The sequence below is a fragment of the Acipenser ruthenus genome, chromosome 10 (genome assembly GCF_902713425.1).
Source record: "Acipenser ruthenus chromosome 10, fAciRut3.2 maternal haplotype, whole genome shotgun sequence".
Lineage (NCBI taxonomy): Eukaryota > Metazoa > Chordata > Actinopteri > Acipenseriformes > Acipenseridae > Acipenser > Acipenser ruthenus.
This window is the reverse complement of record NC_081198.1, coordinates 23197551-23223201: the sequence shown is the minus strand read 5'-3', so window position 1 is coordinate 23223201 and position 25651 is coordinate 23197551. Positions and strand designations below refer to the sequence as shown.

Below are 25651 nucleotides of genomic sequence, written 5' to 3'. Positions count from 1 at the left end.
TGTCCTCCGTAATATCTGATTTCTCCCTGTGTGATGCAGGTAAGGACCTGGTGCCTCCCTTTACCTGGGTGAGCTCATCTGGGACCTCCTTCTCCCGTATAGATCTCGTCCTGCATACCAGCTCCCTTACGAAGACGGCAGTAGACACCCAGGCCGTCTTCTTCTCTGACCATAGGCTCCTGCAGGTAACATTGCAGGTCCCTCAGACCTCCCAGATGGGGTCAGGGGTCTGGAAATTAAACACCTCCTTACTCAATGACCCCTCCATAGCTGCAGCCTATAAGAGCAGGCTTGTTGAGTGGACCACTTTGCGTGACCTATTCAACTCCCCTATAGAGTGGTGGGAGATGGTCAAAATCAGAACTAAGGGTTATTTCATAGCAGCAGGCAAGAGGAAAGCAAAATAAAGGAGGGCCAAATATAAACACCTGAATGCTGCCCTCCAGCGTCTGAGCCTGCTTCAGCTTTGGGGGTTCCCTGTAAGCGACGAGATAGCCCAGACCAAGCTAGATCTTTCAGTGCTTTGTAGGGAGGAACAACGAAAGGTCATGCACAATGCAAAAGTGCAAAAAATGGAGGAAGACGAAAAGTGTACTCGCTTCTTCTTCCAGAAAACGAGGGAGAAGCGGCACTTGATGTCCTCCATGCTCGACAGCAGGGGGAGGATAGTAGAGGATAGTGAGGGAGTGAAAAAAGTGGTAGAGAACTTCTATAGGGACCTATATAACATCAAAGCTACAGATGACACCCTGATAGAGTGGTTCCTGAGCCAGTTGGAGCCTGACTCAGTGCGGGACGACGAGGAGGAGGAGAAGGACCCAGAACTCACGCTGGAGGAGCTCACCCAGGCGGTTAAGACCATGAACACCGGTAAGACGCCAGGTCCAGATGGCATCCCGGGTGAGTATTACCATCTTTTTTGGGACATGCTAAAAGTCCATTTAGCGGAGGTCTACAGAGCGGTCTACAGGGAGAAGCGGTTGGGCCCTTCTATGCGGGAGAGTGTAATTACTCTCCTTCATAAGAAAGGGGAAGTTAAAGATCTACGGAATTGGCGCCCAATCAGCCTCCTTTGCGTGGATTACAAGATACTAGCCAAAGCTCTGATGCTCCGGCTACAAGTACACCTCCCTTTGGTCATTGGCCCCGACCAGGCTTGTGGCGTCCCAGGGAGGTCCATCACGGATATTTTAATGTTAACAAGGGACATTCTGGCTTATTCTAGAGAACGGAACCATCCCCTCTGCCTGTTCAACCTTGACCAGGAGAAGGCGTTCGATAGGGTAAGCCATGAATATATGTACAAAGTGATGGACCAGATGAAATTCGCTCCTGGACTTAGGGAGTGGGTTAAAACCATATATACAAACATTAGTACCCGAGTCTTGGTGAACAGGCACCTGACTGGTAAAATATCTATCCAGTCAGGGGTCAGACAGGGTTGCCCACTATCCCCACTGCTATATGTCGTGTGCATTGAACCCCTCCTGCAGGCAATTCGTAGGGATACCAATATAACTGGTTTCCAGCTGCCTGGATCCAACGGGGTCCAGGTCAAAACAACAGCATATATGGACGATGTGTCACTCATTTGCACCAACACATCGTCGGTACCTCGGATTAGTAATATCCTTGAGAAGTACTGCACGGCGACCGGGGCAGTGATTAATAAGTCCAAGAGCGAAGTCTACGTGTCTAAAAATTGGCAGGTAGATAGGGAACTGTCGGACATGTACCCTGTCAAAAAGGACAAAATCAAGATTCTGGGCCTCATTTTCGAGAACAATAGCTCGGGGGCCCAGAGCTGGACGGCGGCCATTAACCAGGTCCGTAAAAAGATTGGCGGATGGAGCACAAGATCCTTAACAATGACGGGTAGAGTATTAATAACCAAGTCTATACTGTTCCCCATCCTCTCTTATGTAGGAAAAATCTTTCCCCCAGACAGGACCACCAAAAAAGTGGTGGACCGCATTATCCACCGCTTTATCTGGGGCAGCAAGATGGAGAGGGTAAAGCGAGCCACCCTGAGTAAAGCCGACAAGAAGGGAGGTAAGGGGGTCCCGGACGTTGTGCAGCTCACCCGAGTGCAGGGGCTCACGCAAACTATCAAGAACATCCAGGCCCTGGACAGGAAGGTATGTTACATGAATCGTTTCTATTTTGCCACCTGTCTCAGGGCCTTGGGCCTCTGCACTATTGATAACACCGTGCCGTACTCCTGGGACCCCCCATTGTATTATAGAACCTTAAGGGACACTATATATAAATTGGGCTTAGATAAAGCAAAATTGGCCTCCTGGGAATACAAGGCTGTAACTAAATATCTTGCCGGTTCCCAGGAAATTGAAAAAGTAGCTACTTTCTCCCTCACCCAAAGCCAAAAAATCTGGGAGAATGTGTCTCACAGCTGCCTCAGTAATGTCCAGAAGGATATAGCATGGAACACCGTCCACAGTGCACTCCCCACTCGAGCGTTCATGTTCAGGAGGGGACTAGCCCAAGTAGAAACATGCCCCTATGCAAAGTGCCGCAAGAGAGAAACACCAGCCCATATCTTCTGGGAATGTGATGTGGCTGGCAGTGTCTGGCTCTCTGTCTCTGTCTTCCTAAACAGGTTTGCTGACACGGCCAAGATGACCGCTGAGACTGTGCTCTATGGGCCTGCGGGAGGAATCACTACCAGCACAGCTAAGTGCGTTTGGCGTGTCATCAATGTTGTCAAGCAGATCCTGTGGGAAGGCCGTAACGTCTGTGTCTATCACAAGCAGGAGCTAGACACTATCACCACGACCAGAAGGGCACAAACTCTTATCAAGGACTTTGTAATTCTGGACATCCGGACCCTCGGGAAGGACAAGGCCTGCGCGGAGTGGAGGATCGCCGGACTTCAGGACGTGAAGATGGAATAAAGGAAAAACCTGGAACCGCTAGCTCCTAGGAGCGGGACTACGGGGCACCGCTAAGCCTTTTATTTATTTTGTCATGCCAGCATTCCGCCCTTTTTAGCTGGCATGACCGTTTTTTCAACGGTGCCCTGGTTTTATGTAGTCTTTTTGTTTCAGTTTTATGGACTTTTATTTGATTTACGTTGAATGTTTTATTTGATTTTGTTTTGTTTTGTTTTATGTATCTTTAAGATTTTTAATGTAAACTATTAAAAGTTACATTTTAAGTGTTTTAAAATTTTAGAATTTTAACTCACTGTTCTATACACTGTCCCTTTTCCCCTGTCCCTGTTTTAGATCTAGTTTTATGTTCACTTTTGAACTTTTTTAGAGAGCACTCCCCGGCCCTCACAAACACTGTTTTTTTATAGATGGTTCTTTTTTTCCAGTCACTTTTAAAGCAGCACAGGTTTTTTTCATGTTGATTTTAATCTGTGTCTGTTTTAACCATGTACAAAGCACAATTGTCTTGGTGTTTTTAAATGTATTTTAAATGCTTTTAAAACAAAATGTATGTCTGTATGCATGAATGTCATCTTTAAAAGAAATGTAAAATGAATGAAAAAAACGAATGGGTGTAAATGTAAAAAATGTAAAATCTCAATAAAAGAGTATTAATATCTGATACGTCCCCTATCAGGGGACCATATATTAAATTGATTTTTGGAATCGGGAGATGGAACAGGGGCTTGCTCCGTCCACTCCACGCATCGGCCCGGTATTGCAGTACCTCCGGGAACGGTGCACACCTTTCTCTAACGTTGGTCAAAGTCAGATCTGGATCTCTCCTGTGAGCATTTTGTCTACCCCTGCTGGAGGGAGAGTGCCAGTGTTGATGCAAGTTTTCCCGCCGTTTTACTTCTTTTTTTTTCTTTCTCTCTTTCTTTCTTTCTCTCTTTCTTTCTCTCTTTCTCTCTTTCTTTCTCTCTTTCTTTCTTGCTGTCTTTCTTTCTTTTATTCACATGTGGTGATGATGTAGACAGCAGCAGGTTGTTTCCTGGGAGCATGCAGCTAACCAGACAAGTGTGGTGGAGCATGTCCCTATGCCAGGACCTTCTTAGCAAGCCAGCCAGCCAGCGAGGCACAGTTGTAGTTACCCAAGGCACCTTGCACAGCATAGCAGCTTGGCATGACTATTTGTAAGACGCACTCCGCCAGTTTATGTTTTGTTTTTGGTGTTATGTGTGTGTTTTTGCTTTGTTTTGTTTTCTCCTGCTTAAATTGCACATTTCCCCTCTGGAAGCAGCAGCCCGTTTTTTTGGGGTCTGCTTGTGCTTGAAATTTTGCACCCACCTTTGAATCCCCCTGTGCCGTCCGGGCTGGGGGGCCCCGGGCAAGGGCCAAGTCGCCATCGCTTCTCGGCCTTTTGGCTAAGATCAAGTGTAGTATCTGTTCTTATCAGTTTAATATCTGATACGTCCCCTATCAGGGGACCATATATTAAATTGATTTTTGGAATCGGGAGATGGAACAGGGGCTTGCTCCGTCCACTCCACGCATCGGCCCGGTATTGCAGTACCTCCGGGAACGGTGCACACCTTTCTCTAACGTTGGTCAAAGTCAGATCTGGATCTCTCCTGTGAGCATTTTGTCTACCCCTGCTGGAGGGAGAGTGCCAGTGTTGATGCAAGTTTTCCCGCCGTTTTACTTCATTTTTTTTTCTTTCTCTCTTTCTTTCTTTCTCTTTCTTTCTCTCTTTCTTTCTTGCTGTCTTTCTTTCTTTTATTCACATGTGATGATGATGTAGACAGCAGCAGTTTGTTTCCTGGGAGCATGCAGCTAACCAGACAAGTGTGGTGGAACATGTCCCTATGCCAGGTCCTTCTTAGCCAGCCATATACTCTGGCTTCTCTTCAGTTCGAATAAATCTTTCTAAGACTAAGGCTTAGAGGGTAGTGGCATTGCCCGCTCCCTCCGAGGGTCTGTGAGAGGTTTGTTCGGGTGAGGAGGAACAGAATTTTTTTTTATTTTTGACTGGCTTTCTTCAGCTCGGCAACTTTTTGGAAGACTAATGCTCAGTCTGGTTTTGGCTTGCCCAATCCAGGCCGAGGGTCTTTCAAGATTTTGTTGACTGTTGAGAGTAGTTTTTTCTTTTTCAGGCGGTTCCCGTTTTTTTCTTTTTCAGGCGGTTCCGGCTTTTCCAGACGTTCCTGGAGTTAGAGAGAAGGAGGACCTACCATCCAGACGACCTTTGAGGACCCTTTGATGACCTAGACGACCTCATCCCCAGCCCTTGATTGTAATCGAGATCCAGACCGAGAGAGCAGCAGGCGCCCAGCAGAGGGCGCCATCTGAGAGGAGCAGAGGGCGGCCCCGGACCCCGAGGAGGTTTCACAGCCACAATTCTTCCTACGTGGTCTCGGTGCCAAGCAGCGCCCCCTACTCCGCCAGGGAAGGACACCGTTCACCTGGGGAGGGGGTCCCTCTTGCGAGGCGACCATCTCCTCAGGGACTAAAGTAATAGTTCCTTCAACTGCCCAGATTTGCTGCTTACGTTGTCTCTTTTCCGTAGAGAGAGACAACCCGGACGTCCAGAGGCTTCTCCCACCCCAATCGGAGGAGCCAGCTGAAGGATGGCGTTCCGGCCAACCCAGGAAACCAGGAGGCACAATGCGGTGCGCTTCACAAGAAACAAGCAAGATGAAACGGAACCAGGACTGACGAGACTGGAGTTCAGCCGGACCATTCTTCAGAGGGGTATGGGTTTTTCCCCTTCTGACTTGAATTGTTTGGTGAAATTGCCAGGGCTTAAGGAAGTGTTTGAGGTCAGTTTTAGGAACCCCCAAAAGTTACAAGAAATGTGGTCCTTTTGGGGGGAGAATAAATATCTCGCTCCATACAAAGAATTTTGTGTGGATGCACTGACAGACAGAGAAATGAAAGTTGTTACTGTCCAATTTTTCAATGAGGCTGTTAGCGACTATGATATTACAACATGGCTTAACCGCTATGGGAGGGTGTCATCAGAAGGGAGGAAAATTACAGATGAAGATGGGGTTTGGACAGGAGCCAGAAAGTGGCTGGTACGCCTTAATGTTGATCCATCGGGCATTGGAGGCGTCCGCCACATTCCAAACTCCATAGTGTTAGGGCCCAACAGAGGGCTGGTATTCTATAATGGGATGCCAAAACTCTGCAGGAAATGTGGGGAATTAGGACACCTGACGGCCGCGTGTACTGTAGTCAAGTGCAGGAACTGCGGCGCCCCCCACGAGACCAGCCACTGCAGAGAAGAGAGGCAGTGCAATTTGTGTGGAAAGAAGGGGCACCTGTTTAAGGACTGCCCCTCTTCCTATGCCAACATGGCCAGAGCCAGCAAGGCAAACATGAACAAGCCTAGGCCTGAGCAGGAAGAGGGAGCAAGTAACAAAGATCAGTCCACATCACCACCAACAGTATCCAAGACCCAGACTCCAGCACCACCATCATCACCAGCACCCCCTCACCCCCCCGCCCCCGAGACATGTCCCGTTTTACGAGGACCCCTTCCCCCAGCCCAGAGAGAGAGTACAACAGCCACTCCACTAGCTCCTCCAGTAGCTCCTCTGATGCAGAACACGAGTCAGGGAGGGAGCCCGGACCCAGCAGCGGCCCCCCCCTGAGTAGGGCCCTCTCAGCGCCAGCACTCCCCCTCGGCTCTCGTTATGACGCCATAATGATTGAGTCCGTGGGGGAGGAAAGCAAAAGCGACAGTGAAAGAGAGAGTGAGAAGGAGGGGAAGGGAGTGAAGAACCAGCAGAGGGTGGGGAAAAGAAAGGGTAGAGACGAGGGGGGGAAAAGAAAGAAGATCAGGATCAAAGACAGCAAGTTGCAGGTGGCCCCCATAGATCCAAAACCAGCTAATGTCCACACAAAGTCCCCAGTCTTGCCCTCGCAGGCAGAGACGGAGGCGAGTGGGACGGCTACACTGCCGCCTAGTGGGCAGGTAGCAGCCAGCCAGGGCATCCCCAGCCAGCCTTCCCAGTCGTTGGCACAAACCCTAGCACACCTCGCAGAAGAGGTGTTCACTAATGCACCGAGGGAGAGGTCGGGGTCAACACCTTCCCTGACCAGCAGTACCTCTGTAGCAATGACCCTCTTCAAGCGAAGGGCCTCCCTTCAAAGCATCCTTGACCCCCTCCCTTGTATGGGCAAAACCAGGGGCCCCCTAGAGGTCCTCCTAGATACAGCACTGGAGGACATGGGAATACCCCTGGACGCGGTAAGCCAGAAGTCTGCTAACAGCTCCAATTCAACAGACGGTAACAGCCAAAGAATGCTGTCTGTCATAACCCCCCCCCAGGACAAAGCTGACCCACACGTTCCGAGGGGCCCTGAGCAAGTTCCACCAGACTTACCTTGTGGGGAGTTGAATAGCCCCAACAACTCCACGTACTGTGCATATAAAGACGGTGCCTTCTTGGACGAGGCAGCAGTGAGTACCTTCTCAGGGGTGATGGGAGTTGCAAATAAGCCCAAGCCCCCTCGAAGCAAGCGTAGAGCTAAGAGTAGGAAGAGTGTCCCGACCTCCCAATCATAGTCGCTATGGGGTGGACGCAGCGACTCCTTTTCTTGTTAGCTACCCTGATGGCCCTGATATGTGTGTCTGTTAATGTCAGGAGCATCAGGGAGACACAAAAAAGATTTGATGTACTAAACTATCTAGCTAACTTGAAAGCAGATCTCATCTTTCTGCAGGAGTGTGGTATTTCGTCGAGCCCTGATTATAGGGACCTGAAGGAGAGTTGGACCCTGGGGGACTCCTTCTGGTCGGGCTCCAACATAGCCAGAGCCGACGGAGTAGGGAGGTAGAACCTGGTAGAATTCTGAGCGTGGATGTGACATACAACAACACTCCCCTCAGACTGGTCAATGTCTACGCACCCACTAACCAAAACGAAAGAGTTCAATTTTTTCCACAGCTGCGTCCACTCCTGCTGGGGAACGTACCCGTCATCGTGTCAGGTGACTTCAATTGTGCTCTGAGGGACGTAGACCGGAGCAGGCCACGCAACGACCGCTCTAGTAGAGTTTTGTCCTCCGTAATATCTGATTTCTCCCTGTGTGATGCAGGTAAGGACCTGGTGCCTCCCTTTACCTGGGTGAGCTCATCTGGGACCTCCTTCTCCCGTATAGATCTCGTCCTGCATACCAGCTCCCTTACGAAGACGGCAGTAGACACCCAGGCCGTCTTCTTCTCTGACCATTGGCTCCTGCAGGTAACATTGCAGGTCCCTCAGACCTCCCAGATGGGGTCAGGGGTTTGGAAATTAAACACCTCCTTACTCGATGACCCCTCCATAGCTGCAGCCTATAAGAGCAGGCTTGTTGAGTGGACCACTTTGCGTGACCTATTCAACTCCCCTATAGAGTGGTGGGAGATGGTCAAAATCAGAACTAAGGGTTATTTCATAGCAGCAGGCAAGAGGAAAGCAAAAGAAAGGAGGGCCAAATATAAACACCTGAATGCTGCCCTCCAGCATCTGAGCCTGCTTCAGCTTCGGGGGTTCCCTGTAAGCGACGAGATAGCCCAGACCAAGCTAGATCTTTCAGTGCTTTGTAGGGAGGAACAACGAAAGGTCATGCACAATGCAAAAGTGCAAAAAATGGAGGAAGACGAAAAGTGTACTCGCTTCTTCTTCCAGAAAACGAGGGAGAAGCGGCACTTGATGTCCTCCATGCTCGACAGCAGGGGGAGGATAGTAGAGGATAGTGAGGGAGTGAAAAAAGTGGTAGAGAACTTCTATAGGGACCTATATAACATCAAAGCTACAGATGACACCCTGATAGAGTGGTTCCTGAGCCAGTTGGAGCCTGACTCAGTGCGGGACGACGAGGAGGAGGAGAAGGACCCAGAACTCACGCTGGAGGAGCTCACCCAGGCGGTTAAGACCATGAACACCGGTAAGACGCCAGGTCCAGATGGCATCCCGGGTGAGTATTACCATCTTTTTTGGGACATGCTAAAAGTCCATTTAGCGGAGGTCTACAGAGCGGTCTACAGGGAGAAGCGGTTGGGCCCTTCTATGCGGGAGAGTGTAATTACTCTCCTTCATAAGAAAGGGGAAGTTAAAGATCTACGGAATTGGCGCCCAATCAGCCTCCTTTGCGTGGATTACAAGATACTAGCCAAAGCTCTGATGCTCCGGCTACAAGTACACCTCCCTTTGGTCATTGGCCCCGACCAGGCTTGTGGCGTCCCAGGGAGGTCCATCACGGATATTTTAATGTTAACAAGGGACATTCTGGCTTATTCTAGAGAACGGAACCATCCCCTCTGCCTGTTCAACCTTGACCAGGAGAAGGCGTTCGATAGGGTAAGCCATGAATATATGTACAAAGTGATGGACCAGATGAAATTCGCTCCTGGACTGGACCCGAGTCTTGGTGAACAGGCACCTGACTGGTAAAATATCTATCCAGTCAGGGGTCAGACAGGGTTGCCCACTATCCCCACTGCTATATGTCGTGTGCATTGAACCCCTCCTGCAGGCAATTCGTAGGGATACCAATATAACTGGTTTCCAGCTGCCTGGATCCAACGGGGTCCAGGTCAAAACAACAGCATATATGGACGATGTGTCACTCATTTGCACCAACACATCGTCGGTACCTCGGATTAGTAATATCCTTGAGAAGTACTGCACGGCGACCGGGGCAGTGATTAATAAGTCCAAGAGCGAAGTCTACGTGTCTAAAAATTGGCAGGTAGATAGGGAACTGTCGGACATGTACCCTGTCAAAAAGGACAAAATCAAGATTCTGGGCCTCATTTTCGAGAACAATAGCTCGGGGGCCCAGAGCTGGACGGCGGCCATTAACCAGGTCCGTAAAAAGATTGGCGGATGGAGCACAAGATCCTTAACAATGACGGGTAGAGTATTAATAACCAAGTCTATACTGTTCCCCATCCTCTCTTATGTAGGAAAAATCTTTCCCCCAGACAGGACCACCAAAAAAGTGGTGGACCGCATTATCCACCGCTTTATCTGGGGCAGCAAGATGGAGAGGGTAAAGCGAGCCACCCTGAGTAAAGCCGACAAGAAGGGAGGTAAGGGGGTCCCGGACATTGTGCAGCTCACCCGAGTGCAGGGGCTCACGCAAACTATCAAGAACATCCAGGCCCTGGACAGGAAGGTATGTTACATGAATCGTTTCTATTTTGCCACCTGTCTCAGGGCCTTGGGCCTCTGCACTATTGATAACACCGTGCCGTACTCCTGGGACCCCCCATTGTATTATAGAACCTTAAGGGACACTATATATAAATTGGGCTTAGATAAAGCAAAATTGGCCTCCTGGGAATACAAGGCTGTAACTAAATATCTTGCCGGTTCCCAGGAAATTGAAAAAGTAGCTACTTTCTCCCTCACCCAAAGCCAAAAAATCTGGGAGAATGTGTCTCACAGCTGCCTCAGTAATGTCCAGAAGGATATAGCATGGAACACCGTCCACAGTGCACTCCCCACTCGAGCGTTCATGTTCAGGAGGGGACTAGCCCAAGTAGAAACATGCCCCTATGCAAAGTGCCGCAAGAGAGAAACACCAGCCCATATCTTCTGGGAGTGTGATGTGGCTGGCAGTGTCTGGCTCTCTGTCTCTGTCTTCCTAAACAGGTTTGCTGACACGGCCAAGATGACCGCTGAGACTGTGCTCTATGGGCCTGCGGGAGGAATCGATACCAGCACAGCTAAGTGCGTTTGGCGTGTCATCAATGTTGTCAAGCAGATCCTGTGGGAAGGCCGTAACGTCTGTGTCTATCACAAGCAGGAGCTAGACACTATCACCACGACCAGAAGGGCACAAACTCTTATCAAGGACTTTGTAATTCTGGACATCCGGACCCTCGGGAAGGACAAGGCCTGCGCGGAGTGGAGGATCGCCGGACTTCAGGACGTGAAGATGGAATAAAGGAAAAAACTGGAACCGCTAGCTCCTAGGAGCGGGACTACGGGGCACCGCTAAGCCTTTTAAGAACATAAGAACATAAGAAAGTTTACAAACGAGAGGAGGCCATTCAGCCCATCTTGCTCGTTTGGTTGTTAGTAGCTTATTGATCCCAGAATCTCATCAAGCAGCTTCTTGAAGGATCCCAGGGTGTCAGCTTCAACAACATTACTGGGGAGTTGGTTCCAGACCCTCACAATTCTCTGTGTAAAAAAGTGCCTCCTATTTTCTGTTCTGAATGCCCCTTTATCTAATCTCCATTTATGACCCCTGGTCCTTTTTTCTTTTTTCAAGTCAAAGAAGTCCCCCGGGTTGACATTGTCTATACCTTTTAGGATTTTGAATGTTTGAATCAGATCGCCGCGTAGTCTTCTTTGTTCAAGACTGAATAGATTCAATTCTTTTAGCCTGTCTGCATACGACATGCCTTTTAAACCTGGGATAATTCTGGTTGCTCTTCTTTGCACTCTTTCTAGAGCAGCAATATCCTTTTTGTAACGAGGTGACCAGAACTGAACACAATATTCTAGGTGAGGTCTTACTAATGCATTGTAGAGTTTTAACATTACTTCCCTTGATTTAAATTCAACACTTCTCACAATATATCCAAGCATCTTGTTAGCCTTTTTTATAGCTTCCCCACATTGTCTAGATGAAGACATTTCTGAGTCAACATAAACTCCTAGGTCTTTTTCATAGTTCCCTTCTTCAATTTCACTATCTCCCATATGATATTTATAATGCACATTTTTATTGCCCGCATGCAATACTTTACACTTTTCTCTATTAAATTTCATTTGCCATGTGTCTGCCCAATTTTGAATGCTGTCTAGATCATTTTGAATGACCTTTGCTGCTTCAACAGTGTCTGCCACTCCTCCTATTTTTGTGTCGTCTGCAAATTTAACGAGTTTGCTTACTATATCAGAGTCTAAATCATTAATGTAGATTAGGAATAGCAGAGGACCTAATACTGATCCCTGTGGTACACCACTGGTTACCTCACTCCATTTCGAGGTTTCTCCTCTAATCAGTACTTTCTGTTTTCTACCTTTATTTATTTTGTCATGCCAGCATTCCGCCCTTTTTAGCTGGCATGACCGTTTTTTCAACGGTGCCCTGGTTTTATGTAGTCTTTTTGTTTCAGTTTTATTGACTTTTATTTGATTTACGTTGAATGTTTTATTTGATTTTGTTTTGTTTTGTTTTATGTATCTTTAAGATTTTTAATGTAAACTATTAAAAGTTACATTTTAAGTGTTTTAAAATTTTAGAATTTTAACTCACTGTTCTATACACTGTCCCTTTTCCCCTGTCCCTGTTTTAGATCTAGTTTTATGTTCACTTTTGAACTTTTTTAGAGAGCACTCCCCGGCCCTCACAAACACTGTTTTTTTATAGATGGTTCTTTTTTTCCCAGTCACTTTTAAAGCAGCACAGGTTTTTTTCATGTTGATTTTAATCTGTGTCTGTTTTAACCATGTACAAAGCACAATTGTCTTGGTGTTTTTAAATGTATTTTAAATGCTTTTAAAACAAAATGTATGTCTGTATGCATGAATGTCATCTTTAAAAGAAATGTAAAATGAATGAAAAAAACGAATGGGTGTAAATGTAAAAAATGTAAAATCTCTTTCTCTCTTTCTTTCTCTCTTTCTCTCTTTCTTTCTCTCTTTCTTTCTTGCTGTCTTTCTTTCTTTTATTCACATGTGGTGATGATGTAGACAGCAGCAGGTTGTTTCCTGGGAGCATGCAGCTAACCAGACAAGTGTGGTGGAACATGTCCCTATGCCAGGACCTTCTTAGCAAGCCAGCCAGCCAGCGAGGCACAGTTGTAGTTACCCAAGGCACCTTGCACAGCATAGCAGCTTGGCATGACTATTTGTAAGACGCACTCCGCCAGTTTATGTTTTGTTTTTGGTGTTATGTGTGTGTTTTTGCTTTGTTTTGTTTCCTCCTGCTTAAATTGCACATTTCCCCTCTGGAAGCAGCAGCCCGTTTTTTGGGGGTCTGCTTGTGCTTGGAATTTTGCACCCACCTTTGAATCCCCCTGTGCCGTCCGGGCTGGGGGGCCCCGGGCAAGGGCCAAGTCGCCATCGCTTCTCGGCCTTTTGGCTAAGATCAAGTGTAGTATCTGTTCTTATCAGTTTAATATCTGATACGTCCCCTATCAGGGGACCATATATTAAATTGATTTTTGGAATCGGGAGATGGAACAGGGGCTTGCTCCGTCCACTCCACGCATCGGCCCGGTATTGCAGTACCTCCGGGAACGGTGCACACCTTTCTCTAACGTTGGTCAAAGTCAGATCTGGATCTCTCCTGTGAGCATTTTGTCTACCCCTGCTGGAGGGAGAGTGCCAGTGTTGATGCAAGTTTTCCCGCCGTTTTACTTCTTTTTTTTTTCTTTCTCTTTCTTTCTTTCTCTCTTTCTTTCTCTCTTTCTCTCTTTCTTTCTCTCTTTCTTTCTTGCTGTCTTTCTTTCTTTTATTCACATGTGGTGATGATGTAGACAGCAGCAGGTTGTTTCCTGGGAGCATGCAGCTAACCAGACAAGTGTGGTGGAACATGTCCCTATGCCAGGACCTTCTTAGCAAGCCAGCCAGCCAGCGAGGCACAGTTGTAGTTACCCAAGGCACCTTGCACAGCATAGCAGCTTGGCATGACTATTTGTAAGACGCACTCCGCCAGTTTATGTTTTGTTTTTGGTGTTATGTGTGTGTTTTTGCTTTGTTTTGTTTTCTCCTGCTTAAATTGCACATTTCCCCTCTGGAAGCAGCAGCCCGTTTTTTTGGGGTCTGCTTGTGCTTGAAATTTTGCACCCACCTTTGAATCCCGCTGTGCCGTCCGGGCTGGGGGGCCCCGGGCAAGGGCCAAGTCGCCATCGCTTCTCGGCCTTTTGGCTAAGATCAAGTGTAGTATCTGTTCTTATCAGTTTAATATCTGATACGTCCCCTATCAGGGGACCATATATTAAATTGATTTTTGGAATAGGGAGATGGAACAGGGGCTTGCTCCGTCCACTCCACGCATCGGCCTGGTATTGCAGTACCTCCGGGAACGGTGCACACCTTTCTCTAACGTTGGTCAAAGTCAGATCTGGATCTCTCCTGTGAGCATTTTGTCTACCCCTGCTGGAGGGAGAGTGCCAGTGTTGATGCAAGTTTTCCCGCCGTTTTACTTCTTTTTTTTTCTTTCTCTCTTTCTTTCTTTCTCTCTTTCTTTCTCTCTTTCTCTCTTTCTTTCTCTCTTTCTTTCTTGCTGTCTTTCTTTCTTTTATTCACATGTGGTGATGATGTAGACAGCAGCAGGTTGTTTCCTGGGAGCATGCAGCTAACCAGACAAGTGTGGTGGAACATGTCCCTATGCCAGGACCTTCTTAGCAAGCCAGCCAGCCAGCGAGGCACAGTTGTAGTTACCCAAGGCACCTTGCACAGCATAGCAGCTTGGCATGACTATTTGTAAGACGCACTCCGCCAGTTTATGTTTTGTTTTTGGTGTTATGTGTGTGTTTTTGCTTTGTTTTGTTTTCTCCTGCTTAAATTGCACATTTCCCCTCTGGAAGCAGCAGCCCGTTTTTTTGGGGTCTGCTTGTGCTTGAAATTTTGCACCCACCTTTGAATCCCCCTGTGCCGTCCGGGCTGGGGGGCCCCGGGCAAGGGCCAAGTCGCCATCGCTTCTCGGCCTTTTGGCTAAGATCAAGTGTAGTATCTGTTCTTATCAGTTTAATATCTGATACGTCCCCTATCAGGGGACCATATATTAAATTGATTTTTGGAATCGGGAGATGGAACAGTGGCTTGCTCCGTCCACTCCACGCATCGACCCGGTATTGCAGTACCTCCGGGAACGGTGCACACCTTTCTCTAACGTTGGTCAAAGTCAGATCTGGATCTCTCCTGTGAGCATTTTGTCTACCCCTGCTGGAGGGAGAGTGCCAGTGTTGATGCAAGTTTTCCCGCCGTTTTACTTCTTTTTTTTTCTTTCTCTCTTTCTTTCTTTCTCTCTTTCTTTCTCTCTTTCTCTCTTTCTTTCTCTCTTTCTTTCTTGCTGTCTTTCTTTCTTTTATTCACATGTGGTGATGATGTAGACAGCAGCAGGTTGTTTCCTGGGAGCATGCAGCTAACCAGACAAGTGTGGTGGAACATGTCCCTATGCCAGGACCTTCTTAGCAAGCCAGCCAGCCAGCGAGGCACAGTTGTAGTTACCCAAGGCACCTTGCACAGCATAGCAGCTTGGCATGACTATTTGTAAGACGCACTCCGCCAGTTTATGTTTTGTTTTTGGTGTTATGTGTGTGTTTTTGCTTTGTTTTGTTTTCTCCTGCTTAAATTGCACATTTCCCCTCTGGAAGCAGCAGCCCGTTTTTTTGGGGTCTGCTTGTGCTTGAAATTTTGCACCCACCTTTGAATCCCCCTGTGCCGTCCGGGCTGGGGGGCCCCGGGCAAGGGCCAAGTCGCCATCGCTTCTCGGCCTTTTGGCTAAGATCAAGTGTAGTATCTGTTCTTATCAGTTTAATATCTGATACGTCCCCTATCAGGGGACCATATATTAAATTGATTTTTGGAATCGGGAGATGGAACAGGGGCTTGCTCCGTCCACTCCACGCATCGACCCGGTATTGCAGTACCTCCGGGAACGGTGCACACCTTTCTCTAACGTTGGTCAAAGTCAGATCTGGATCTCTCCTGTGAGCATTTTGTCTACCCCTGCTGGAGGGAGAGTGCCAGTGTTGATGCAAGTTTTCCCGCCGTTTTACTTCTTTTTTTTTCTTTCTCTCTTTCTTTCTTTCTCTCTTTCTTTCTCTCTTTCTTTCTTTCTCTCTTTCTTTCTTGCTGTCTTTCTTTCTTTTATTCACATGTGGTGATGATGTAGACAGCAGCAGGTTGTTTCCTGGGAGCATGCAGCTAACCAGACAAGTGTGGTGGAACATGTCCCTATGCCAGGACCTTCTTAGCAAGCCAGCCAGCCAGCGAGTCACAGTTGTAGTTACCCAAGGCACCTTGCACAGCATAGCAGCTTGGCATGACTATTTGTAAGACGCACTCCGCCAGTTTATGTTTTGTTTTTGGTGTTATGTGTGTGTTTTTGCTTTGTTTTGTTTTCTCCTGCTTAAATTGCACATTTCCCCTCTGGAAGCAGCAGCCCGTTTTTTTGGGGTCTGCTTGTGCTTGAAATTTTGCACCCACCTTTGAATCCCCCTGTGCCGTCCGGGCTGGGGGGCCCCGGGCAAGGGCCAAGTCGCCATCGCTTCTCGGCCTTTTGGCTAAGATCAAGTGTAGTATCTGTTCTTATCAGTTTAATATCTGATACGTCCCCTATCAGGGGACCATATATTAAATTGATTTTTGGAATCGGGAGATGGAACAGGGGCTTGCTCCGTCCACTCCACGCATCGGCCCGGTATTGCAGTACCTCCGGGAACGGTGCACACCTTTCTCTAACGTTGGTCAAAGTCAGATCTGGATCTCTCCTGTGAGCATTTTGTCTACCCCTGCTGGAGGGAGAGTGCCAGTGTTGATGCAAGTTTTCCCGCCGTTTTACTTCTTTTTTTTTTCTTTCTCTCTTTCTTTCTTTCTCTCTTTCTTTCTCTCTTTCTCTCTTTCTTTCTCTCTTTCTTTCTTGCTGTCTTTCTTTCTTTTATTCACATGTGGTGATGATGTAGACAGCAGCAGGTTGTTTCCTGGGAGCATGCAGCTAACCAGACAAGTGTGGTGGAACATGTCCCTATGCCAGGTCCTTCTTAGCCAGCCATATACTCTGGCTTCTCTTCAGTTCGAATAAATCTTTCTAAGACTAAGGCTTAGAGGGTAGTGGCATTGCCTGCTCCCTCCGAGGGTCTGTGAGAGGTTTGTTCGGGTGAGGAGGAACAGAATTTTTTTTATTTTTGACTGGCTTTCTTCAGCTCGGCAACTTTTTGGAAGACTAATGCTCAGTCTGGTTTTGGCTTGCCCAATCCAGGCCGAGGGTCTTTCAAGATTTTGTTGACTGTTGAGAGCAGTTTTTTCTTTTTCAGGCGGTTCCCGTTTTTTTCTTTTTCAGGCGGTTCCGGCTTTTCCAGACGTTCCTGGAGTTAGAGAGAAGGAGGACCTACCATCCAGACGACCTTTGAGGACCCTTTGATGACCTAGACGACCTCATCCCCAGCCCTTGATTGTAATCGAGATCCAGACCGAGAGAGCAGCAGGCGCCCAGCAGAGGGCGCCATCTGGGAGGAGCAGAGGGCGGCCCCGGACCCCGAGGAGGCGTCACAGCCACGATTCTTCCTACGTGGTCTCGGTGCCAAGCAGCGCCCCCTACTCCGCCAGGGAAGGACACCGTTCACCTGGGGAGGGGGTCCCTCTTGCGAGGCGACCATCTCCTCAGGGACTAAAGTAATAGTTCCTTCAACTGCCCAGATTTGCTGCTTACGTTGTCTCTTTTCCGTAGAGAGAGACAACCCGGACGTCCAGAGGCTTCTCCCACCCCAATCGGAGGAGCCAGCTGAAGGATGGCGTTCCGGCCAACCCAGGAAACCAGGAGGCACAATGCGGTGCGCTTCACAAGAAACAAGCAAGATGAAACGGAACCAGGACTGACGAGACTGGAGTTCAGCCGGACCATTCTTCAGAGGGGTATGGGTTTTTCCCCTTCTGACTTGAATTGTTTGGTGAAATTGCCAGGGCTTAAGGAAGTGTTTGAGGTCAGTTTTAGGAACCCCCAAAAGTTACAAGAAATGTGGTCCTTTTGGGGGGAGAATAAATATCTCGCTCCATACAAAGAATTTTGTGTGGATGCACTGACAGACAGAGAAATGAAAGTTGTTACTGTCCAATTTTTCAATGAGGCTGTTAGCGACTATGATATTACAACATGGCTTAACCGCTATGGGAGGGTGTCATCAGAAGGGAGGAAAATTACAGATGAAGATGGGGTTTGGACAGGAGCCAGAAAGTGGCTGGTACGCCTTAATGTTGATCCATCGGGCATTGGAGGCGTCCGCCACATTCCAAACTCCATAGTGTTAGGGCCCAACAGAGGGCTGGTATTCTATAATGGGATGCCAAAACTCTGCAGGAAATGTGGGGAATTAGGACACCTGACGGCCGCGTGTACTGTAGTCAAGTGCAGGAACTGCGGCGCCCCCCACGAGACCAGCCACTGCAGAGAAGAGAGGCAGTGCAATTTGTGTGGAAAGAAGGGGCACCTGTTTAAGGACTGCCCCTCTTCCTATGCCAACATGGCCAGAGCCAGCAAGGCAAACATGAACAAGCCTAGGCCTGAGCAGGAAGAGGGAGCAAGTAACAAAGATCAGTCCACATCACCACCAACAGTATCCAAGACCCAGACTCCAGCACCACCATCATCACCAGCACCCCCTCACCCCCCCGCCCCCGAGACATGTCCCGTTTTACGAGGACCCCTTCCCCCAGCCCAGAGAGAGAGTACAACAGCCACTCCACTAGCTCCTCCAGTAGCTCCTCTGATGCAGAACACGAGTCAGGGAGGGAGCCCGGACCCAGCAGCGGCCCCCCCCTGAGTAGGGCCCTCTCAGCGCCAGCACTCCCCCTCGGCTCTCGTTATGACGCCATAAGGATTGAGTCCGTGGGGGAGGAAAGCAAAAGCGACAGTGAAAGTGAGAGTGAGAAGGAGGGGAAGGGAGTGAAGAACCAGCAGAGGGTGGGGAAAAGAAAGGGTAGAGACGAGGGGGGGAAAAGAAAGAAGATCAAGATCAAAGACAGCAAGTTGCAGGTGGCCCCCATAGATCCAAAACCAGCTAATGTCCACACAAAGTCCCCAGTCTTGCCCTCGCAGGCAGAGACGGAGGCGAGTGGGACGGCTACACTGCCGCCTAGTGGGCAGGTAGCAGCCAGCCAGGGCATCCCCAGCCAGCCTTCCCAGTCGTTGGCACAAACCCTAGCACACCTCGCAGAAGAGGTGTTCACTAATGCACCGAGGGAGAGGTCGGGGTCAACACCTTCCCTGACCAGCAGTACCTCTGTAGCAATGACCCTCTTCAAGCGAAGGGCCTCCCTTCAAAGCATCCTTGACCCCCTCCCTTGTATGGGCAAAACCAGGGGCCCCCTAGAGGTCCTCCTAGATACAGCACTGGAGGACATGGGAATACCCCTGGACGCGGTAAGCCAGAAGTCTGCTAACAGCTCCAATTCAACAGACGGTAACAGCCAAAGAATGCTGTCTGTCATAACCCCCCCCCAGGACAAAGCTGACCCACACGTTCCGAGGGGCCCTGAGCAAGTTCCACCAGACTTACCTTGTGGGGAGTTGAATAGCCCCAACAACTCCCCGTACTGTGCATATAAAGACGGTGCCTTCTTGGACGAGGCAGCAGTGAGTACCTTCTCAGGGGTGATGGGAGTTGCAAATAAGCCCAAGCCCCCTCGAAGCAAGCGTAGAGCTAAGAGTAGGAAGAGTGTCCCGACCTCCCAATCATAGTCGCTATGGGGTGGACGCAGCGACTCCTTTTCTTGTTAGCTACCCTGATGGCCCTGATATGTGTGTCTGTTAATGTCAGGAGCATCAGGGAGACACAAAAAAGATTTGATGTACTAAACTATCTAGCTAACTTGAAAGCAGATCTCATCTTTCTGCAGGAGTGTGGTATTTCGTCGAGCCCTGATTATAGGGACCTGAAGGAGAGTTGGACCCTGGGGGACTCCTTCTGGTCGGGCTCCAACATAGCCAGAGCCGACGGAGTAGGTATCCTGTTTAAAAACCCATTTATTACCTCCCGCAGCAGCAGGGAGGTAGAACCTGGTAGAATTCTGAGCGTGGATGTGACATACAACAACACTCCCCTCAGACTGGTCAATGTCTACGCACCCACTAACCAAAACGAAAGAGTTCAATTTTTTCCACAGCTGCGTCCACTCCTGCTGGGGAACGTACCCGTCATCGTGTCAGGTGACTTCAATTGTGCTCTGAGGGACGTAGACCGGAGCAGGCCACGCAACGACCGCTCTAGTAGAGTTTTGTCCTCCGTAATATCTGATTTCTCCCTGTGTGATGCAGGTAAGGACCTGGTGCCTCCCTTTACCTGGGTGAGCTCATCTGGGACCTCCTTCTCCCGTATAGATCTCGTCCTGCATACCAGCTCCCTTACAAAGACGGCAGTAGACACCCAGGCCGTCTTCTTCTCTGACCATAGGCTCCTGCAGGTAACATTGCAGGTCCCTCAGACCTCCCAGATGGGGTCAGGGGTTTGGAAATTAAACACCTCCTTACTCGATGACCCCTCCATAGCTGCAGCCTATAAGAGCAGGCTTGTTGAGTGGACCACTTTGCGTGACCTATTCAACTCCCCTATAGAGTGGTGGGAGATGGTCAAAATCAGAACTAAGGGTTATTTCATAGCAGCAGGCAAGAGGAAAGCAAAAGAAAGGAGGGCCAAATATAAACACCTGAATGCTGCCCTCCAGCATCTGAGCCTGCTTCAGCTTCGGGGGTTCCCTGTAAGCGACGAGATAGCCCAGACCAAGCTAGATCTTTCAGTGCTTTGTAGGGAGGAACAACGAAAGGTCATGCACAATGCAAAAGTGCAAAAAATGGAGGAAGACGAAAAGTGTACTCGCTTCTTCTTCCAGAAAACGAGGGAGAAGCGGCACTTGATGTCCTCCATGCTCGACAGCAGGGGGAGGATAGTAGAGGATAGTGAGGGAGTGAAAAAAGTGGTAGAGAACTTCTATAGGGACCTATATAACATCAAAGCTACAGATGACACCCTGATAGAGTGGTTCCTGAGCCAGTTGGAGCCTGACTCAGTGCGGGACGACGAGGAGGAGGAGAAGGACCCAGAACTCACGCTGGAGGAGCTCACCCAGGCGGTTAAGACCATGAACACCGGTAAGACGCCAGGTCCAGATGGCATCCCGGGTGAGTATTACCATCTTTTTTGGGACACGCTAAAAGTCCATTTAGCGGAGGTCTACAGAGCGGTCTACAGGGAGAAGCGGTTGGGCCCTTCTATGCGGGAGAGTGTAATTACTCTCCTTCATAAGAAAGGGGAAGTTAAAGATCTACGGAATTGGCGCCCAATCAGCCTCCTTTGCGTGGATTACAAGATACTAGCCAAAGCTCTGATGCTCCGGCTACAAGTACACCTCCCTTTGGTCATTGGCCCCGACCAGGCTTGTGGCGTCCCAGGGAGGTCCATCACGGATATTTTAATGTTAACAAGGGACATTCTGGCTTATTCTAGAGAACGGAACCATCCCCTCTGCCTGTTCAACCTTGACCAGGAGAAGGCGTTCGATAGGGTAAGCCATGAATATATGTACAAAGTGATGGACCAGATGAAATTCGCTCCTGGACTTAGGGAGTGGGTTAAAACCATCTATACAAACATTAGTACCCGAGTCTTGGTGAACAGGCACCTGACTGGTAAAATATCTATCCAGTCAGGGGTCAGACAGGGTTGCCCACTATCCCCACTGCTATATGTCGTGTGCATTGAACCCCTCCTGCAGGCAATTCGTAGGGATACCAATATAACTGGTTTCCAGCTGCCTGGATCCAACGGGGTCCAGGTCAAAACAACAGCATATATGGACGATGTGTCACTCATTTGCACCAACACATCGTCGGTATCTCGGATTAGTAATATCCTTGAGAAGTACTGCACGGCGACCGGGGCAGTGATTAATAAGTCCAAGAGCGAAGTCTACGTGTCTAAAAATTGGCAGGTAGATAGGGAACTGTCGGACATGTACCCTGTCAAAAAGGACAAAATCAAGATTCTGGGCCTCATTTTCGAGAACAATAGCTCGGGGGCCCAGAGCTGGACGGCGGCCATTAACCAGGTCCGTAAAAAGATTGGCGGATGGAGCACAAGATCCTTAACAATGACGGGTAGAGTATTAATAACCAAGTCTATACTGTTCCCCATCCTCTCTTATGTAGGAAAAATCTTTCCCCCAGACAGGACCACCAAAAAAGTGGTGGACCGCATTATCCACCGCTTTATCTGGGGCAGCAAGATGGAGAGGGTAAAACGAGCCACCCTGAGTAAAGCCAACAAGAAGGGAGGTAAGGGGGTCCCGGACGTTGTGCAGCTCACCCGAGTGCAGGGGCTCACGCAAACTATCAAGAACATCCAGGCCCTGGACAGGAAGGTATGTTACATGAATCGTTTCTATTTTGCCACCTGTCTCAGGGCCTTGGGCCTCTGCACTATTGATAACACCGTGCCATACTCCTGGGACCCCCCATTGTATTATAGAACCTTAAGGGACACTATATATAAATTGGGCTTAGATAAAGCAAAATTGGCCTCCTGGGAATACAAGGCTGTAACTAAATATCTTGCCGGTTCCCAGGAAATTGAAAAAGTAGCTACTTTCTCCCTCACCCAAAGCCAAAAAATCTGGGAGAATGTGTCTCACAGCTGCCTCAGTAATGTCCAGAAGGATATAGCATGGAACACCGTCCACAGTGCACTCCCCACTCGAGCGTTCATGTTCAGGAGGGGACTAGCCCAAGTAGAAACATGCCCCTATGCAAAGTGCCGCAAGAGAGAAACACCAGCCCATATCTTCTGGGAGTGTGATGTGGCTGGCAGTGTCTGGCTCTCTGTCTCTGTCTTCCTAAACAGGTTTGCTGACACGGCCAAGATGACCGCTGAGACTGTGCTCTATGGGCCTGCGGGAGGAATCACTACCAGCACAGCTAAGTGCGTTTGGCGTGTCATCAATGTTGTCAAGCAGATCCTGTGGGAAGGCCGTAACGTCTGTGTCTATCACAAGCAGGAGCTAGACACTATCACCACGACCAGAAGGGCACAAACTCTTATCAAGGACTTTGTAATTCTGGACATCCGGACCCTCGGGAAGGACAAGGCCTGCGCGGAGTGGAGGATCGCCGGACTTCAGGACGTGAAGATGGAATAAAGGAAAAAACTGGAACCGCTAGCTCATAGGAGCGGGACTACGGGGCACCGCTAAGCCTTTTATTTATTTTGTCATGCCAGCATTCCGCCCTTTTTAGCTGGCATGACCGTTTTCAACGGTGCCCTGGTTTTATGTAGTCTTTTTGTTTCAGTTTTATGGACTTTTATTTGATTTACGTTGAATGTTTTATTTGATTTTGTTTTGTTTTGTTTTATGTATCTTTAAGATTTTTAATGTAAACTATTAAAAGTTACATTTTAAGTGTTTTAAAATTTTAGAATTTTAACGCACTGTTTTACACACTGTCCCTTTTCCCCTGTCCCTGTTTTAGTAATATAGTTTTATGTTCACTTTTGAACCTTTTTAGAGAGCACTCCCCGGCCCTCACAAGCACTGTTTTTTTATAGATGGTTCTTTTTTTCCAGTCACTTTTAAAACAGCACAGGTTTTTTTCATGTTGATTTTAATCTGTGTCTGTTTTAACCATGTACAAAGCACAATTGTCTTGGTGTTTTTAAATGTATTTTAAATGCTTTTAAAACAAAATGTATGTCTGTATGTATGAATGTCATCTTTAAAAGAAATGTAAAATGAATGAAAAAACGAATGGGTGTAAATGTAAAAAAATGTAAAATCTCAATAAAAGAGTATTAATATCTGATACGTCCGCTATCAGGGGACCATATATTAAATTGATTTTTGGAATCGGGAGATGGAACAGGGGCTTGCTCCGTCCACTCCACGCATCGGCCCGGTATTGCAGTACCTCCGGGAACGGTGCACACCTTTCTCTAACGTTGGTCAAAGTCAGATCTGGATCTCTCCTGTGAGCATTTTGTCTACCCCTGCTGGAGGGAGAGTGCCAGTGTTGATGCAAGTTTTCCCGCCGTTTTACTTCTTTTTTTTTCTTTCTCTCTTTCTTTCTTTCTCTCTTTCTTTCTCTCTTTCTCTCTTTCTTTCTCTCTTTCTTTCTTGCTGTCTTTCTTTCTTTTATTCACATGTGGTGATGATGTAGACAGCAGCAGGTTGTTTCCTGGGAGCATGCAGCTAACCAGACAAGTGTGGTGGAACATGTCCCTATGCCAGGACCTTCTTAGCAAGCCAGCCAGCCAGCGAGGCACAGTTGTAGTTACCCAAGGCACCTTGCACAGCATAGCAGCTTGGCATGACTATTTGTAAGACGCACTCCGCCAGTTTATGTTTTGTTTTTGGTGTTATGTGTGTGTTTTTGCTTTGTTTTGTTTTCTCCTGCTTAAATTGCACATTTCCCCTCTGGAAGCAGCAGCCCGTTTTTTTGGGGTCTGCTTGTGCTTGAAATTTTGCACCCACCTTTGAATCCCCCTGTGCCGTCCGGGCTGGGGGGCCCCGGGCAAGGGCCAAGTCGCCATCGCTTCTCGGCCTTTTGGCTAAGATCAAGTGTAGTATCTGTTCTTATCAGTTTAATATCTGATACGTCCCCTATCAGGGGACCATATATTAAATTGATTTTTGGAATCGGGAGATGGAACAGGGGCTTGCTCCGTCCACTCCACGCATCGGCCCGGTATTGCAGTACCTCCGGGAACGGTGCACACCTTTCTCTAACGTTGGTCAAAGTCAGATCTGGATCTCTCCTGTGAGCATTTTGTCTACCCCTGCTGGAGGGAGAGTGCCAGTGTTGATGCAAGTTTTCCCGCCGTTTTACTTCTTTTTTTTTCTTTCTCTCTTTCTTTCTTTCTTTTTCTTTCTCTCTTTCTTTCTTGCTGTCTTTCTTTCTTTTATTCACATGTGGTGATGATGTAGACAGCAGCAGTTTGTTTCCTGGGAGCATGCAGCTAACCAGACAAGTGTGGTGGAACATGTCCCTATGCCAGGTCCTTCTTAGCCAGCCATATACTCTGGCTTCTCTTCAGTTCGAATAAATCTTTCTAAGACTAAGGTTTAGAGGGTAGTGGCATTGCCCGCTCCCTCCGAGGGTCTGTGAGAGGTTTGTTCGGGTGAGGAGGAACAGAATTTTTTTTATTTTTGACTGGCTTTCTTCAGCTCGGCAACTTTTTGGAAGACTAATGCTCAGTCTGGTTTTGGCTTGCCCAATCCAGGCCGAGGGTCTTTCAAGATTTTGTTGACTGTTGAGAGCAGTTTTTTCTTTTTCAGGCGGTTCCCGTTTTTTTCTTTTTCAGGCGGTTCCGGCTTTTCCAGACGTTCCTGGAGTTAGAGAGAAGGAGGACCTACCATCCAGACGACCTTTGAGGACCCTTTGATGACCTAGACGACCTCATCCCCAGCCCTTGATTGTAATCGAGATCCAGACCGAGAGAGCAGCAGGCGCCCAGCAGAGGGCGCCATCTGGGAGGAGCAGAGGGCGGCCCCGGACCCCGAGGAGGCGTCACAGCCACGATTCTTCCTACGTGGTCTCGGTGCCAAGCAGCGCCCCCTACTCCGCCAGGGAAGGACACCGTTCACCTGGGGAGGGGGTCCCTCTTGCGAGGCGACCATCTCCTCAGGGACTAAAGTAATAGTTCCTTCAACTGCCCAGATTTGCTGCTTACGTTGTCTCTTTTCCGTAGAGAGAGACAACCCGGACGTCCAGAGGCTTCTCCCACCCCAATCGGAGGAGCCAGCTGAAGGATGGCGTTCCGGCCAACCCAGGAAACCAGGAGGCACAATGCGGTGCGCTTCACAAGAAACAAGCAAGATGAAACGGAACCAGGACTGACGAGACTGGAGTTCAGCCGGACCATTCTTCAGAGGGGTATGGGTTTTTCCCCTTCTGACTTGAATTGTTTGGTGAAATTGCCAGGGCTTAAGGAAGTGTTTGAGGTCAGTTTTAGGAACCCCCAAAAGTTACAAGAAATGTGGTCCTTTTGGGGGGAGAATAAATATCTCGCTCCATACAAAGAATTTTGTGTGGAT

General features: G+C 48.4%; 7 non-coding genes and 2 pseudogenes across 7 annotated transcripts; all 9 read left to right on the top strand.

The window, feature by feature from the left end:
- The first annotated feature begins 3545 nt into the window (after nucleotides 1–3545).
- Nucleotides 3546–3700, top strand: LOC131738700 (U2 spliceosomal RNA; annotated as a pseudogene).
- Nucleotides 3701–4298: 598 nt separating this feature from the next.
- On the top strand, nucleotides 4299–4489 carry LOC131739165 (U2 spliceosomal RNA). Its single transcript, XR_009330332.1, has one exon. It is a non-coding gene; the product is annotated as a U2 spliceosomal RNA (small nuclear RNA).
- Nucleotides 4490–12969: 8480 nt separating this feature from the next.
- LOC131739164 (U2 spliceosomal RNA) lies at nucleotides 12970–13160 on the top strand. Its single transcript, XR_009330331.1, has one exon. It is a non-coding gene; the product is annotated as a U2 spliceosomal RNA (small nuclear RNA).
- A 597-nt stretch (nucleotides 13161–13757) lies between these two features.
- On the top strand, nucleotides 13758–13948 carry LOC131739265 (U2 spliceosomal RNA). Its single transcript, XR_009330433.1, has one exon. It is a non-coding gene; the product is annotated as a U2 spliceosomal RNA (small nuclear RNA).
- Nucleotides 13949–14546: 598 nt separating this feature from the next.
- LOC131738228 (U2 spliceosomal RNA) lies at nucleotides 14547–14737 on the top strand. The gene has a single exon (XR_009329792.1). It is a non-coding gene; the product is annotated as a U2 spliceosomal RNA (small nuclear RNA).
- Nucleotides 14738–15335: 598 nt separating this feature from the next.
- LOC131738984 (U2 spliceosomal RNA) lies at nucleotides 15336–15526 on the top strand. The gene has a single exon (XR_009330152.1). It is a non-coding gene; the product is annotated as a U2 spliceosomal RNA (small nuclear RNA).
- A 594-nt stretch (nucleotides 15527–16120) lies between these two features.
- On the top strand, nucleotides 16121–16311 carry LOC131739163 (U2 spliceosomal RNA). The gene has a single exon (XR_009330330.1). It is a non-coding gene; the product is annotated as a U2 spliceosomal RNA (small nuclear RNA).
- Nucleotides 16312–23392: 7081 nt separating this feature from the next.
- LOC131738797 (U2 spliceosomal RNA) lies at nucleotides 23393–23547 on the top strand (annotated as a pseudogene).
- Nucleotides 23548–24145: 598 nt separating this feature from the next.
- Nucleotides 24146–24336, top strand: LOC131739162 (U2 spliceosomal RNA). The gene has a single exon (XR_009330329.1). It is a non-coding gene; the product is annotated as a U2 spliceosomal RNA (small nuclear RNA).
- Nucleotides 24337–25651: the final 1315 nt, after the last annotated feature.